The sequence below is a fragment of the Parasteatoda tepidariorum genome, chromosome 1 (genome assembly GCF_043381705.1).
Source record: "Parasteatoda tepidariorum isolate YZ-2023 chromosome 1, CAS_Ptep_4.0, whole genome shotgun sequence".
NCBI classification, from domain to species: Eukaryota; Metazoa; Arthropoda; class Arachnida; order Araneae; family Theridiidae; genus Parasteatoda; species Parasteatoda tepidariorum.
The window spans coordinates 85,416,653-85,432,150 of record NC_092204.1 but is presented as its reverse complement, the minus strand read 5'-3'; the positions used below and the strand labels follow the sequence as shown (position 1 = coordinate 85,432,150).

Sequence of the window (15,498 nt, the reverse complement as noted above, 5' to 3'; positions counted from 1 at the left end):
GAACGCTTAATAAAATAGCAAAAGGCATTCAGAAATTTTATTTTTGGTTAAAAAAAATTAAAAAAACAGTAAAATAATTAAACTAATCACTCACAGTGAAACAGCTAAGTATATTAATATATTTATTGAATTCAACATGGCAATTAAAAAAAATTAATGCAGTTAATTAGATATATTTTAAAAAGTTACACTGGTTCACACATCACAAGTTTTTAAAAATAAAATTTCGTTTCAGGTTCCACCGAGATTTGAACTCGGATCGCTGGATTCAAAGTCCAGAGTGCTAACCATTACACCATGGAACCATATGCAGCTTTTCAAAATGTTTTTTGATAATCAAATTAAATATTTAAAATATAAAATATGAATTTCCGGTAAGTTTAACTTTTTTTGAATTCATTAAAATGTAACAAGTATCATCTTCAACGCACAATAATTTAGATTCTAGAATTTATTCATAAAATCTATTCAAGATAATGTTAACTTCCAACGCTATGTAATACTGTCGTATCGCCATCTATTGTGAAAAATTGCAACAAAAGCTAAATTGGAAAAAATTTACATAGTATTTCTCGAAAATTCAAATTAATTTTAGTTAAATATAATACAAGTAAGCATTTTGATACCTGAAACTAAGCAAAATTCATAATCCTTTAGGGTAAAAATGATTCCAATTAGCGTAAAATTTGAAAATAGTAAACATTTTTAAAGGGACTTCTTCTATAATTAAAAAAAAATTTCCAACAACATCTTAGAAAGAGCCTCTTTCAAAACATGAAAGCAAACCGAGTTAACAGCTAAAATATATGTGCAAAATAGTACAATGTTTGGGTGCATTCACGAAAATTTCTTTTAGGGAAATTAATGCACAATAAAAACTTTACGAAATAGTGGCGTCCTCTTTAGTGTATTAATGTTATCAGGTTTTCAATTTTAAAATTGTATGAGATGTAATAAATATTATGTTTTAATAAAGATAATGTAATTTAGTGTCCTATATTGCGGAGATTTTAATTATTTCGAAATTTTACTTTGAATCTAAAATAACAATCCACATTTTAACTACACTTTTGTTACTGCTATTTCATTATTCAACGCAAATAGTATACTTTTCAAGGAAACAAAAATGAAGGAATGTATGATTTAGAATTTTTACCATATTTAACCATATTTTTCCTCGCTCTCCAATACTATTTCTTCTGCATCTTCAACATTTTCCTCAAGATTGAGAGAATCTCAAAAAATATACACTAAGGGCAGTCATGCTAAATGGTGACTGGTGCTTGTTAAATATGTCGGGTCACAAAGTCCTCCATATTCCCATAACAAATCATACCTCTGGGGGCACTGAATGGATGATTGATCGTTCTCTGGTTCAGGTAAAAGTTACGATCTGTGGATGAATGAATGGATGTATGAATGGGTCAGCTCTATAAACGAGCAGTGACGTGTGTGTGACTGAAGTCGTATTCTTGGCCATAGATGGTGCCACTCAAAAACAAGAAACGTACCCTCTGCCTTAAATTCGCTTCGTTTCGATCACCAAGCAGGCTTGCTGGAATTAATAAGTGGCATTAGAAACAACCACATATAGTATACAATTATACCTATAGAGTTGGAGTTCTTAGCTCCTGTAGTTCTGTTTCTTCTTTCTTCTTTTTTTCTCTCCTTCTTTTTTTTAAAAAAAATTTCCATGAATACTCTATGATCATCCATTTCCATGATCTTCCAATACAATTTTTCTAGCAATTTATCTCCATACATATCTATCATGTTAGAATTAAAATTCTAAGTAGCATTTTTACAAGCTACAGAGCTATACATACATTACTTTAAAATATGAAATATCCGAGTTTTAATTTTCAAAAATGTCTTTATTAAACCCTTAATAGTCACACAATTTTGTAGAAAATGGACATCAAAGTAGCCATTATTTTTTATTTAAGAAAATCAATCAAAACCGTCGTTGAACAGCTTACTCAATTTTAAGTTTACGACTACCAATGCCTAGTAATTTTGAATTCAATCCAGAAGGCAAGTTGTCTTCTAAATTGAATACTGGGAGAAATTTCTTTTTTTTTTAGATTTTTTCCCTTTTTTTAATAATGTTTTAATGTTTTTTTTAATGACATGTTACATTTCAAGACATTTTTCTCGTAAATTATTTTTTCTATTTATAATTTAGTGTAAATTTCAAATAACTAGTAATATGATAGTTGATGTAAAGCAGAGTTTTTCAAGAAATAAAAATTTGCTTTCGGACAAAAGACAATTTTTTAATTTCAAGATAAAAAATTTAAAAAATATAAAATATAATACGAATATGCTATTGAAATATAATATATTTCAATATATTTTATATATATAATATATTTTTTATGTTTCAATATAAAAAAAAAATTGATGAAATGAAGCAATTCTGTTGTTCTTAAAGATTATAACTCAGATTGTTAATATTTCACATATCTTTATCAGATACTTAATTACATTTTATTTTATTCATAAATTACACATTTGTTTCGGCTATTGCCTCATTTTTTTTCTATGAATTACAAGTATATAGCGTCTACAGAGAAACGAGAATCTAGCTTTTCTTCTCCCCCTCCCAATGTTCAATGACGTCATAATATGACGCTAACTATAGATGCTCAAAATTAATTTTTTTTTTATCAGATCTGCGATAAATATTTACTTTTACGGTTACCTTAAGCATAAAATGTTGAAGTTAATTTTACTAGTAATTAATAATATAATTTTAATGTATTTCAAAGTATACTTGATATCTGAGTCTCACAAAATATCAATGTACTTTGTAACTAAAATTGATATATTTTAATAATCTTTATATTTATTTGTTGCGACACTTAGCAAATGCTACAGAATCCCACATCTTCTTTCGACATTTATAATCCTGTTCAGAATTCATGGTTTGGTTTACATGGCTGTTTAAATAGCGACTACTAAAAAAATTGTCTAGACAGGATAAGCATACTTTAGTGATAATATTTTAGTTCAAAGCTGTTATTTATTTCTAATTTTTTTTTTTTTTTTTTTTTTNTTTTTTTTTTTTTTTTTTTTTTTTTTTTTTTTTTTTTTTTTTTTTTTTTTTTGAAAAATGATGTGATTAGGAATTGAAGTAAAGAACACTATTGCGTGTAATGAAGATTATTACAGTCCTTCAAATTAATGAAAATATTTGTGTATCGAATGCTGCTATTCATAATAATTGCTGTTTATTATTTTTAATAATTGGATTAATCAAGTGAATTGAGTACCATTGCCAGGTTCACACTACACTCATGTTTTTTTCTAAGGTTAAGTGCTACTGCCCTGTACACATTTACCCGGTATACCCTACACTAATGTTTTTTAAAATAAAGTGCCACTGCCGGAATACATTTGTTAGGTAAACCCTATACTGATGTTTATTTATTATTATTTTTTTTCAAAGTTAAGTGCCACTGCCCGTAATTCTATTGCCTGTTATATCTTATTCTGGTGTTTTACCCATTGGCAAAATGGGTATTATTTTGGGTTTCATGGCGTGTGCACCTTATTTGAACGTCATCACACTTATCAACTGTGTTCAAGAGTAATAGTAAGCAGTGCGCATGCGTCGTCATTGCATGCGTTGCTATGGCGACCGCTGCTGTTTGATAATTTTTTTAGAATTCTTTTTTTCACTTTTAATTTCATTATGTATTAAGTTGCTGAGTTTATTTCTTTTTCTTTTTCCCAGCTTATATTTTTAATGTTTTTACACAATAATTGTAAGAATTTTTACGTCCTATTTATGACTAACTTATTCATCTTGGTAACGATTTTATCATGAATATGAATGCTGAAGAAGGAAAAGAATTTTTGTGACATCTTAAGAAGCGTATATTTGGCTGGAGTTGAAAACCAATCCAGTCCTTTGGACGGCAGGAGTACAGAAATCAATTAATGCAGTTTTTTCAACCCATGACTTGGCGATTATGACCATCTGTCCAGGGAAAAAATTTGACTAATGGGTAACCAGTGATTGCATTGATGGGATCACAATTTTTTTTAGCTATTGTTTAAATCGGTTTGTTGTAACTGATATAAGTCACTATTTTTTATTCTCAACTGAAATTAATGAAATCAATTTTTTTTAAGGTTAAGTGATGCCACTGCTTGGTATAGGCTATTCCCGATATAATCAAAGCATAAGTTATTTCAGCACCCTCATTAGTATCTTTAACTATGGTATCATATATTAAATCATATATTCAAATTAGTATTAAATTAGTATCATATTAGTATCATATATTAAATTAGTAGCAAATTAGTATCTAAAATTTCCTCCCGTGCTACAATTCACATCGAAAGCATCACAAGAATGAAAATAGGTTTTTATTTTGGTGTTACAAGGCTAATAATATTAGGATTTTTTTTTAACGTTGTGTTTTCGAGAAGATTGATGTGCAGATTATGATTTTTCACGGGTAGAAAATTTGAACATCACTAACTATGAAAACTGGTAACTTGAAATAATAAAAAAAAATAATAATAACTAACTTGGAATAAAAAAGCGAAACAAATAATGATGAATATAACAAAAAATTACCTAACTTCAAAATAAAATAATATAAAAAGAACAAAACCAAAACATATAACAATAATAAAAACTATAATAAAAGTTTATAAGCCGTAGAAACACAATATTGATAACTAATTTGTTTATTGTACTACTAGTTTATTTTTCCTGTAATCTCCCAGAGTTCAATGCGCGCATTAACGTCATATTATGATGTCATTGAGCATTGGGATACGGACAAAAAGAGAAGCTACATTCTCATTTATCTGTCAAGCTAAGATAAAGATTATTATTATTATTAAAAAAATAATAATAAAAAGCTGTTATAAAACAAAACATGTTTTCAAAGATTTTTCAGGGTGTTATTTTTCATTTTACGGTCAATTTTAAAGGCTTTTTTTACAGCAGTTTTTTTTTTTAATTTTTTGGTTATCAACATCATTTTCTTTGTAATCAAACATTAATATTTTATGCTTTATTAATAAAGTACTTTCTAAACAAAAACATTTTATTTAAATGAAAAGGAAACGAACGAATTTATAGGAAAGACTTACTATAGTATATTGTTTTACAAAATAAATAAATAAATAAAACTGTAGGATTAGGGAAGTCTGGAAGTATTTACTTCCTGAATTTCCTTGGGTTGATAGCGATTTCCAGCCATGACCCCAAATAAGTGCCATGCTATTTGACCGAGGTTCACGAGTTTTTAAGACCAGCCCTCTTCTTAAAGGTGTCTGTTATGACCTCTTCCAAGTATGAGGTCATGACTGCACACCCACAAAAAGTCAAAATTCCTTTCTCCATTTGAATATAAAGTCACGAACACCTTTTATTTTTATAGCATCATGTGGAGATAGAAAAGGGTGTTCCAATTCACCTTTTCAAAAAGAAAAAAATGTTGAAGAAATATCTGGTACTGAGAAAAAAGTTTTTTGGTCAATAAACATAATTAAATGTTAATTTGGTTTTTATTTATGTAAAGATAAATACATTTTCTTCGTTCAAATTATCAATTTAAACTTTTAACAATCAACTTTACTTAATGAAACTCACGGTTAGAAATCTCTGAACGAGTTGAGCCAGGACATCAATCAAATTTGCGGCAACCTCAATAGGGTGCGAAATTGAATCATATTAGCAATAGCGTACTTCGTAAACTTATTTACAGGTACTGTGTGGTTAAGTTAAACTGAAGCGTGTTTTGATTGAATTACCTCATATTAAATTACTATATTATGGTTAAAGTACTAATATTATGGTTTAACATTATACCAATTTTTCTCTTATCTCTAATTTATTTTCTCTCTAATCTCTATTTTTCTCGAATTTAAAATTACCTGATCCATATTTTTTAAGGCCTTAAACTGGAATAAAAACTTTAATTTTAAACTGTATATACTGAATAAACTTTAATTTAAGATTTTAATGCAAAAGTTTCGCGAATTATGTCGGCTATTGACCGAACGTAAAACCCCTTTTTCCTATTGACTTGCTTCAATTTTTCTCTTATTTTTTATGCATACCAGTGTAAAGTCTTAAAAATTTAACTAATAAAATTACGGAAAAAAATTGCGAATACTATAAACTACAGCTTTATCAACTTTTATATTATTTGTTTATTGATTGATTTGATAAGCAATCGATGCATTTTTTTGTTTCAAGCAAAGTTTCACAACTTTTTGTTTCAGCTAGCGGATTATCATCGGTCCGCTGAACTATTGGTTGAGAATCTTATCCTTGTGTACGTGCTGCACTTACTAAATCTTTTTTCTGAAAATTTTAGCATCTGCAAAAAAAGCAATGTGTCTTTTTAAAAAATAAATAAGGAAATAAATAAAAATTACGAGTTAGAACCCTTGTATGAGTGTGATAACCGCCAAGTTGGAGGCCCTGCACCAGAGATATAATTTATTATTTTTTTAAAAAAGATAGTTTTTAAAATTAGAAAACTTTCTTCCATGCTTCAGGCCTATGTTCACACACACACACGAAAACTATTCAGAAAATGAGATATTAAGTGATTTTTAAATATTTTTCAATGATTATTCCAGTGGGGTTCCCAAAACGCAAAAATTTCGCATTTCAAAAAGAATCTATGCCTATCACATCACTGATAAAAATTAAAAGATACTAGATAATTATAGAACAAAATAAAAATTTAAATAAAGAAGATTACGCAGAAAATTGTTTTCATGAATGAAGTTCAGAAAGAAAAAAACTCATTCAACAAAAATCTACCGACCTCAAGCATTTCTGAAGAATTTTTTTTATTTTTTTTATAGTTCCTGTCTTTTTTGATGGCATAAAATAAATTTGCCGGTTTTTACTCTAACGCCAGACGTAAAAAATAAAAAATAGGAATACACTTAACTTACTGGGAGTAGTACCGGATCCGGACTCAAGGCTGACTAATTTGGAATCCCCATTCTGATGAAATCAAACACAGAATTATACAGATGTAATGACAATTACAGTGACACCCCCAGGAAAGACCACCTCCATGTAACGACCTCTATTTGCGACCACTTTTGGATGGCACGGAATTTTTTCCATACACATGTATTGAAAAAACTTTTAGGAGAAACCATCAAAACCTCCCACAGCGACAGGGCAAACTTCTGCACCAAACGTGGAAAAGGACAAAGAAAAAAACGCGAAAAAATATGGAAAAAAATAATAATAATAAAATAATAAATGAGTACAGTGGAGCATCGTTTATACGACGATCACTTATACGCCGTTTACATTTATACGACGTTTTAGTGTGGTCCCAAATCATTCCTATTCATTTTAATGTAAAAGTATATCGTTTATACGACGCACAGAATCGGTTATGCGTCAGTTTTTAGATTTTGTTCACGTTTATTTAATTTTTTATTTTTTCTTGTGTATTTTAAAAAAGGGCGGAATTTGCCAACATGAATGATACAGAAAAGGGTGTCAACAAGAATGCTTGGATGACGACCGTAATTTTTACTAGATGACTGAAAAAACTAGACAATGTTATGAAGAGGCAAAAACGAAAATTTTTGCTATTCATCGACCAATGTCCAGCGCACCCATCGATACTAATTATTTTGGAAAATGTAAAAGCTCTCTTTTTTCCTGCAAACCGCACAAGTGCGCTTCAGCCATTAGATTTGGCCGTGATTAAAAATCTAAAATTGCATCATAGAAAGCAGCAAGTTCAACTCGCTATTCAAAGCATTGTAGAGATTAATAGCTAGAAAATATAATTAAAGGTAACATACATTCAAATTACTCACTGCAATTTTTCTTCTTTGGTCATTTGTTTGTTTTACTTAGTCTAGTTTAGAAATTTATGTAAACCAACTCGTTAAACATTAAAATTAACTGAAAACAGAGTTAGTTTCAGTTTTAGAAGTAAAAATCGATTATACGACGTTATCGTTTATACGACGTTTTTCGGTGGTCCCTTCGGCTTCGTATAAACGATGCTCCACTGTAGTTTTAAACGTATCCAAAATATTTGTGAGTGACTCTTATTTATAGAGAGCTCTTTTCGACGATCTCTGAAAGAGATCGACAACCTCATGTTGCAGTCAGAGAACACAAAAGACGATGCTAACTATGATTCATAAGTTGAAAGTTAAATTAGAAAGAAAAGAAACAATTTCAGAAAAAAATAAATATCTCAAACAAACAAACCTCTTCTCATTTTTAAAAGTGAGCTTTTATGATATAAAATCAAAGGCAAATTCAAACAAAAATCATAGTTATTAATTTATTTAAAATAGCTCTATCATTTATAATTGATAAATTTGTTTTTACACATAATTATATCAGTAAAGTTCATTTTCTTTGAAGCTAAATTTTATTCATCTATCATTTCCGAACCCAGAAAAGGACAATGAGTAAAATTAAAATTGCTTGCGAAAGTTCATGTACCTTCGATAATATTTTGAAGTCAATGATATTAAACCCTAAGAATGACCGACCCCCTTTAATGAACTGTGGAACAGAGAGTGGTCGCTCCCAAGAGGTTTCACTGCAATTAAAAAAAAGAGAGAAAATTGTGAATTTTGGTGTTGACTTGCATAAACAGCACAGTATTTCATTTCAAGCCACGGGTTGCAAGGCAAGTACAAAATCAATTGATGTATATCTTCTTGCCTTCCAATGAGCTGGATTGGTTTTTACAATTACCAGGGACCGATCAAGAGAAATTCAGGCCCAAGGCCCACAAAATTTTCCGGGCCCTGAACAAAATATTTTGAAATTAAATTTCTGAAGAGTAGTCCTAACAATAAAAATAGTCTATTGATTCAAGAGAAACATTCTAAACAGTTTTGAAAGCAGACAATTGAAGATTATTTTTCTAAGATAAAGTTTACGCATCTAAATATTAAAACAAAATATAAAACAAGAAAACAATATTGTATGGAAATAAAAATAGTTTGGTGACCACAAACAATTGAAATCAGTGGTTTTTGCTGAAAGTCAATGATTAACTGAATTATTTTAAAGATTGCAGCCTTCCATCTACAGCTTTACATATTTGTTAAGAATAAGCTTTTAGTTCTTGTTGACACTAATCATTCATTTAAAACAGACTTTGCGAATGTGCATTCTCGTTGCATTTGCTTAAGCAGTTGGAGAAAAAACTGCACCATTTAAAATTCAACTGTACTTTCGAATTTGATTAGTGCAATGTTTCATTACTTTGGTTTGCCACAACATAAAGAAAATTTGAAATAGAAAATGCCTTGTTTGAGATAAACTGTTCCTTTCAGTATTTTTTCTTAAAAAGTAATATTGTGAACTTTTTACTAATTTTTGAGGCCCCCCAGAAAGTGTGGTCCGTGCCTATTGGGCCTATGCGATAATCAGGCCCGGACAATCCCTTAATCTATAATCTAATCCGTATTTTAAGACAACTCAAAATTTTTTGCCTCCTTTAATATTCGCATTTTTATTAAAATCGCCGGTCAAGACAATTATGAATAAATTCAGTCTTTTTGGGATTATTTATATTAAATATGAATAAATTAATCATAAGAAGAACATTAAAATATTTTAAATTTATGCTATGTAAAAAGTGCTCGTGGGAAAAAACAACAGTCTCAGTTTAGAAAACAATCACTTCCAATAACTTTTTTTTTATTCAGTTATGCTGGTTTTTTCTCATGCTTATGGTGACCTGCCTTTTATTTTATTTTATTTATTTATTTATTTATTATTTATGAATGTTTCAACTCTTAATTTGAGATTATGAGGGTATTCGAATCGAAGAGTGTGCGGACATGAAAATCCTAGAACCTTTTTACTCAATCTCAATGGGTAAAAAGAAAAAGAAAAAAAGAAGAATTCAATTATTTCACTAAAATCGATACTATTTAAAAAAAAATTCAATCAGCGCCATAATAACTAGCACTGAGATTTTTTTAATTTACCGTTATTTATTTATTTTATTTTAAACTGAATTATTTTAGTTGTAGTACAATTTCAAAACGGTAGAGGGCAGCATGGCAGATTGTTTCATAATTTTGGAAAGAATTGTTTCACCTATTTTTGTCTACTCTGTGTAATGTATTTCAGCATAGATATATAAGTATTTTGAATATAACTTTAAGAGGGAAAAAGAGCTTAGACAGTAGTGAATATTTTTGGAAAAACTTTTAGAAAAACTCATCTATTTTATATTGTTAGTTTAAACAAATGAAGCTTATCATATATATTTAATTGGAGCAAACAATAAAAAGAACAGAACAATCAGTTTAAAAAATTTAGATTTTATTTTATTACGCAAATAAAATGTCAAGAGAAATATATTTTTTTGTTCAACAGGTAAAGCTTGTCTCTCAAAAGCATCAGTTCAAAGAAAAGGAAAATATTAGATTTCTCTTAGTGATATAATTAAAAAAAATTTTATCCCCCTTAATAAACGTTCGATTATACTGTTACCTTTTTATTTTATGTCTGAAGGACTAGTTTATGAAATTTAAAATGACAAAATATATCAAGTAGTCGTGGCCGAGTGGTTAAGGCGATGGACTAGAAATCCATTGGGATCTTCCCGCGCAGGTTCGAATCCTGCCGACTACGAACACCTTTTAGGTAAGACCGCTGACATAGCGAACGGTGTTTTAATTTTGTTTTATTTAAAATTAATTTATAAATGAAGCAATTCCTTTTCTTTAAGTCTTCCAAAAAGAGTGTTTAATTATATCGCAATAATTCTAGTTAAAATTGCTTTGCATTAAATTTTTTTTAAATTTAAATCTCAGCAATAAAATAGTTGCATTTTAACGTCTTACACCCATATTTTAATATTTATTTTTGTATCATTCTAATTTAATTATTTTTATTAAATAATTCCTTTACATTAACACTTTTTAAAGGTACTTTATATTTTTATTTCTTTAAACGTAGTAGAAATAAATGTTGGTGCTGTGTATGTGTACAAGCCTTTAAGTTTGAGCTGCTTTTAGTGAACATATGAATACGAATCTGCTTATTCTATTATGCAATAATTAACAATTGTATTCTATACAACATTGCATTATTTTATTTTTATACTTATTTCTCTTTTTATCAACAATAAAAGTTTTCTTTTTTTATTAATTTCTGCATTAAAAGAGAATTTGAAGTTCTTTAATAATAATTATTTAGGCATAAAAAATAATCCTGCATTACGATACAGAGAATTCAATTATTTATATTTTGATAAAAACTAAATGAAAATAACATAAAAAGTTTCTGAGATTTTGATCGAAGATGAAGCATATGTTTTAATAAAATCTATGAATAAATCTATGAATCTTGAACTAAAAAGTATTTCGCACGTACTGAGTGTTACGTAACTGCTAACTAGTGTTAGCAACTCCTCCAATCTTCCAAAATATGAATTTTGGAATATCATAACGCTATAAACTTTCAGGAATTCAAATGAGAAAAGAGTGAATTTGGGAAAAGTTAAGAACCCCAGTTAAAGAGTCTATTCTTTTATTAAAAAATAAATACACAAAATGAAAATAAAATAAAAATTTATAAATTATTCATTGTTCAGACGTATAGATGTAGAGCATAAAAATATCAATTTGTTATGCTAATTGAAAAGTACAAAAAATAAAATGACTTTCAAGATCATAACTAAAGCTGGGTATTACATGAATGTAACATAAAATATCTTTATGTTTTGAAAAAGTATTGTAACGATATATCGTGAATACGATGAATTACGATAAATACATGACCTAAGAAAGCGCGTGATAATTTTTGACGACCACAATATTGTGATAATTCTTGACAACTATAAATATCAGACAATATAATATCGGGAATATTATGAGTAGCTATAGTTATCTATAAGAATAATAATGGAATACGATATTATAATGTGCACTATACATTTCTTTTAATTGACGAAAATATCGACCTAAATAAAAATGTAAATGATAAAATATCGTGATATATTCTGAAGAATCACTATTTTATATGTCACTTTATTAAAATTCAGATAACGATTATCAAGATAATAATATTAGAAAAACAAATTGATGGAATAGTTGCCAAAAAAGTTATTAAAATGTTTATAAATATTTTCCAATTTTGTCTATTTTAACTTAGGTATTCAAAAAAGAATTAAGTTAAAAGCTATATACACACGAAATAACCTGTTTTTTTTTGTTTCTTTTTTTATAACAACAGATAATTTGCATCTTTTCGTTTGCATCAATGAAAAACAGACTTAACCTTGATCTTCCGTCTTAACCTTCTCTTGACAGAAAGAATAAGAGCTCTACAAAGCAGATAAAAAGATGTTTGTTTCGTTTGCCAACGATAACTAGCGTTCTATTTAGGAACGAAAAGAAAAAACACTGCTAGCTTCTCCTTTGTGTGTACTTCAGATTAACCTTCCCTAAATTCTTGCTGAACATTTATTTTCAGAAGATTAATTAAAACATAAAAAATTGCATTTTGAATTTAAACACAATATTTAATCATTATTTTTCTTTTACAGCACTTTTTTTTCCAGTTAAATAAATTATTCCAAGTAAGCTAAAGCTGTAAGGTTTTACCATACGAAGGGTAAGATATTAGGTAAAATAAAAACTGTAAGATATTAGATTAACTAATGCTGTTAAGGATATTAGCTCCTCACCAACTCTTCATAGCGACTGGAAATGCCTTCTACCCTGATTTACCCCACTCAGTTTAACCCCACTGAGGGTTTCCTTGTTTTGTTTTTCATCTTGTTTTCTCTCTCGAATGGGCGCCTATTTTTTTTTGCGTTAGAAACATGTCGACTGTCATTTCCAATCGGTATATTTTTGAAGCGAATTAAGTTGTTTTTTTTAACCAAGTATCATACGAAATAACTTTTTAAAGAAAATAATGTTTTTCCTTTTTTTTTTTAAACTTTTTCAATGAAAGCTTGAAAACTATTCATCCAGAACTAGTATTGTTTTCATTATTGAAACTGCTTGAAAATCATATAATTGATTTTGAAAAAAAATTGTCGACTGTTATTTCCAATTTGTATATTTTTAAAGCGAATTAAGTTTTTTTTTATTTTTTAACCAAGTATCATACGAAATAACTTTTTAAAGAAAATAATGTTTTTCCTTTTTTTAAAAACTTTTTCAATGAGAACTTGAAAACTATTTATCCAGAATTATTATTGTTTTCATTATTACAACTGCTTGAAAATCATATAATTGATTTTTTAAAAAAAACGTGTCGACTGTTATTTCTAATTTGTATATTTTTAAAGCGAATGAAGTTTCTAATCAAGTAATTCTTTTCAGTTATCGAAACAACAAGTTAGAACACAATAAATTTAATCCAGTATTTGAATGTACTGTAATCAAATGACGCCCTATATGTTTCACTTATTTGAATCCATTAATTAGAAAGATAATTGATTCAAATCAGTGTCGAATTATGCATTATAAATTGTTTACCCATAAGTTTCATTTATTTGAATCAAATTATTAGAGAACCACTAGATTAGATTCAAAACAATATCGTATTGGTATACAATAGATTGTTTACCCATTTGTTTCACTTAATATAATCAATTAATTGGAGAGCCAATAGATTCAATTCGGTGTCAATTTGGATTATAATTACTTGTTTGCAAGTTCGTTTCACTCAATTGAATCAAATAATCAGAAAACTACTATATTGAAATCAGTTTCAAATTAGATTATAACCGATTGCTTCTTCCTTTATTTTATACATTCAAATAAACAGATTAGAATTGAATTAACAAAATATAATCATTTTTTAATTGATTTGTTCAAAAAAAAAATTTGAATCATTGATTAAAGTTAACAGGTTAAAGTATCTCATTCGAATTTATGCCCAAATAATTTATTTGAATCAATGAATTTGATCTAACCGATTCAAATCAATGAACCAATACCAATGATTTGAATAAAACTATTATAATTAGCTGATTCAAATCAATAAAGCAGAATCATTGCTTCGAATAAACTAATTCTTACTAATCATTTCAAACCAATAAACCAGAACCCTTATTTTACTTAAACAATTTAAATCTATAAGACAGTGCAAATCAGTTGAAGTAATAAAGTTGTAATCAATTGAAATCAATAAATCAGAACCGTAAATTTAAATAAACTGACTCTAATTAACTGGAAATTAATAAACTGGAGCAATTGCTTCGAATAAACCGACTCTAATTAACCAATTTAATTTAATAAAAAGGAACCATTTATTTGAATAAATAATTTCTATTTAACTGATTGAAATCAATAAACCAGAACAATTGATTCGAGTAAACAGATTTAAATAGAAAGAATTGAAACATTGTCAAAATGCTAACTGGAATTAACGAACCACTCTTAGTATTTAAGTTATTTGAAGCACTAATTCAATATACACAAATACAATACTTACAAAGATCGTGAAGAAATTTTTTCTTTACAGTTTAATTTTTTTTTATTTATTCATGTTTTTTTAAAGGATTTATAATTGGATTAAGATCTATAACTTAAACAAATTTGTGCAATTTTAAAAAGATTTTAAGATAACTAAGGTTATTTTGCTTTTTCAAAAAATACTTTACTCTAATATTTTTCAAAAATTTAATAAAACTTTTCGTGACAAATTTTTTTAAATTACGATTTATCTAACAGTAAATAAGGAGAATTTTTCAGGCCATTCTATCAATAAGAAAAAACACAAATCCATACAAAATGCATGTAAAACAATTACCTCTATCATTTTATTACATTATCCTAAATTGTTCTTATACATCACCACAAATCTCGAAATGAAAATGAAATATGTTTTTGATCGTAAGTGATTGCTTTGATCAATATGAAAATGCAATGCATACCAAGGGGCGCACCTAATTTTCTTGGACTGAATTATGACCTATAAAACAGCCGCCGAGGAAAGCATAAAAATCTTTTACAATCTTCGTTTACATAATGTTAAGCATACAGTAAATTGAAAACTGGTAAATTTAATGGTAGGTTATTGTAACTTTAATACTTATAAATGATTGATATCATCCATGATTTGATAAGGAAGGGTTAAACTTGAAAAGGTAATTTGCCATCTCTTGCATGTATATTATTTATTTAAGATTTATGTTTATTTATTCATTTATTTTTAGTTAATCATTTGCTTTTATTTCAAAACTAGCTCTATGCATTCTCAGAAATTTACCCTAAAAGACGACAATAAATAAAAACAAAACATATGTAATCGAAGAATTTGAATTAAGGTAAATGTTTTTGGATGAAAACAAGTTTCAAATTTATTATCGTCAAAAATATTTTTGTTTTTATTTAAGTTGGAAAAAAAAATATAGGTATTTTAAATAAAGCTGGTTTTCGTACGAGAACTGGATTGGATATTTTTCTTCTTCGTTCATTTTGAATTTTGGTGAAAAAATCATTTTTTTCAGCGGTATATCTTCAAAAAAAAAATTTATA

At 27.8% G+C, this 15,498-nt stretch overlaps 2 non-coding genes across 2 annotated transcripts; one reads left to right on the top strand and one right to left on the bottom strand.

Moving 5' to 3' along the window:
• Nucleotides 1-233: 233 nt before the first annotated feature.
• On the bottom strand, nucleotides 234-305 carry TRNAQ-UUG (transfer RNA glutamine (anticodon UUG)). Its single transcript has one exon. It is a non-coding gene; the product is annotated as a tRNA-Gln (tRNA).
• A 10,243-nt stretch (nucleotides 306-10,548) lies between these two features.
• On the top strand, nucleotides 10,549-10,630 carry TRNAS-AGA (transfer RNA serine (anticodon AGA)). The gene has a single exon. It is a non-coding gene; the product is annotated as a tRNA-Ser (tRNA).
• The last annotated feature ends 4,868 nt before the right edge of the window (nucleotides 10,631-15,498 follow it).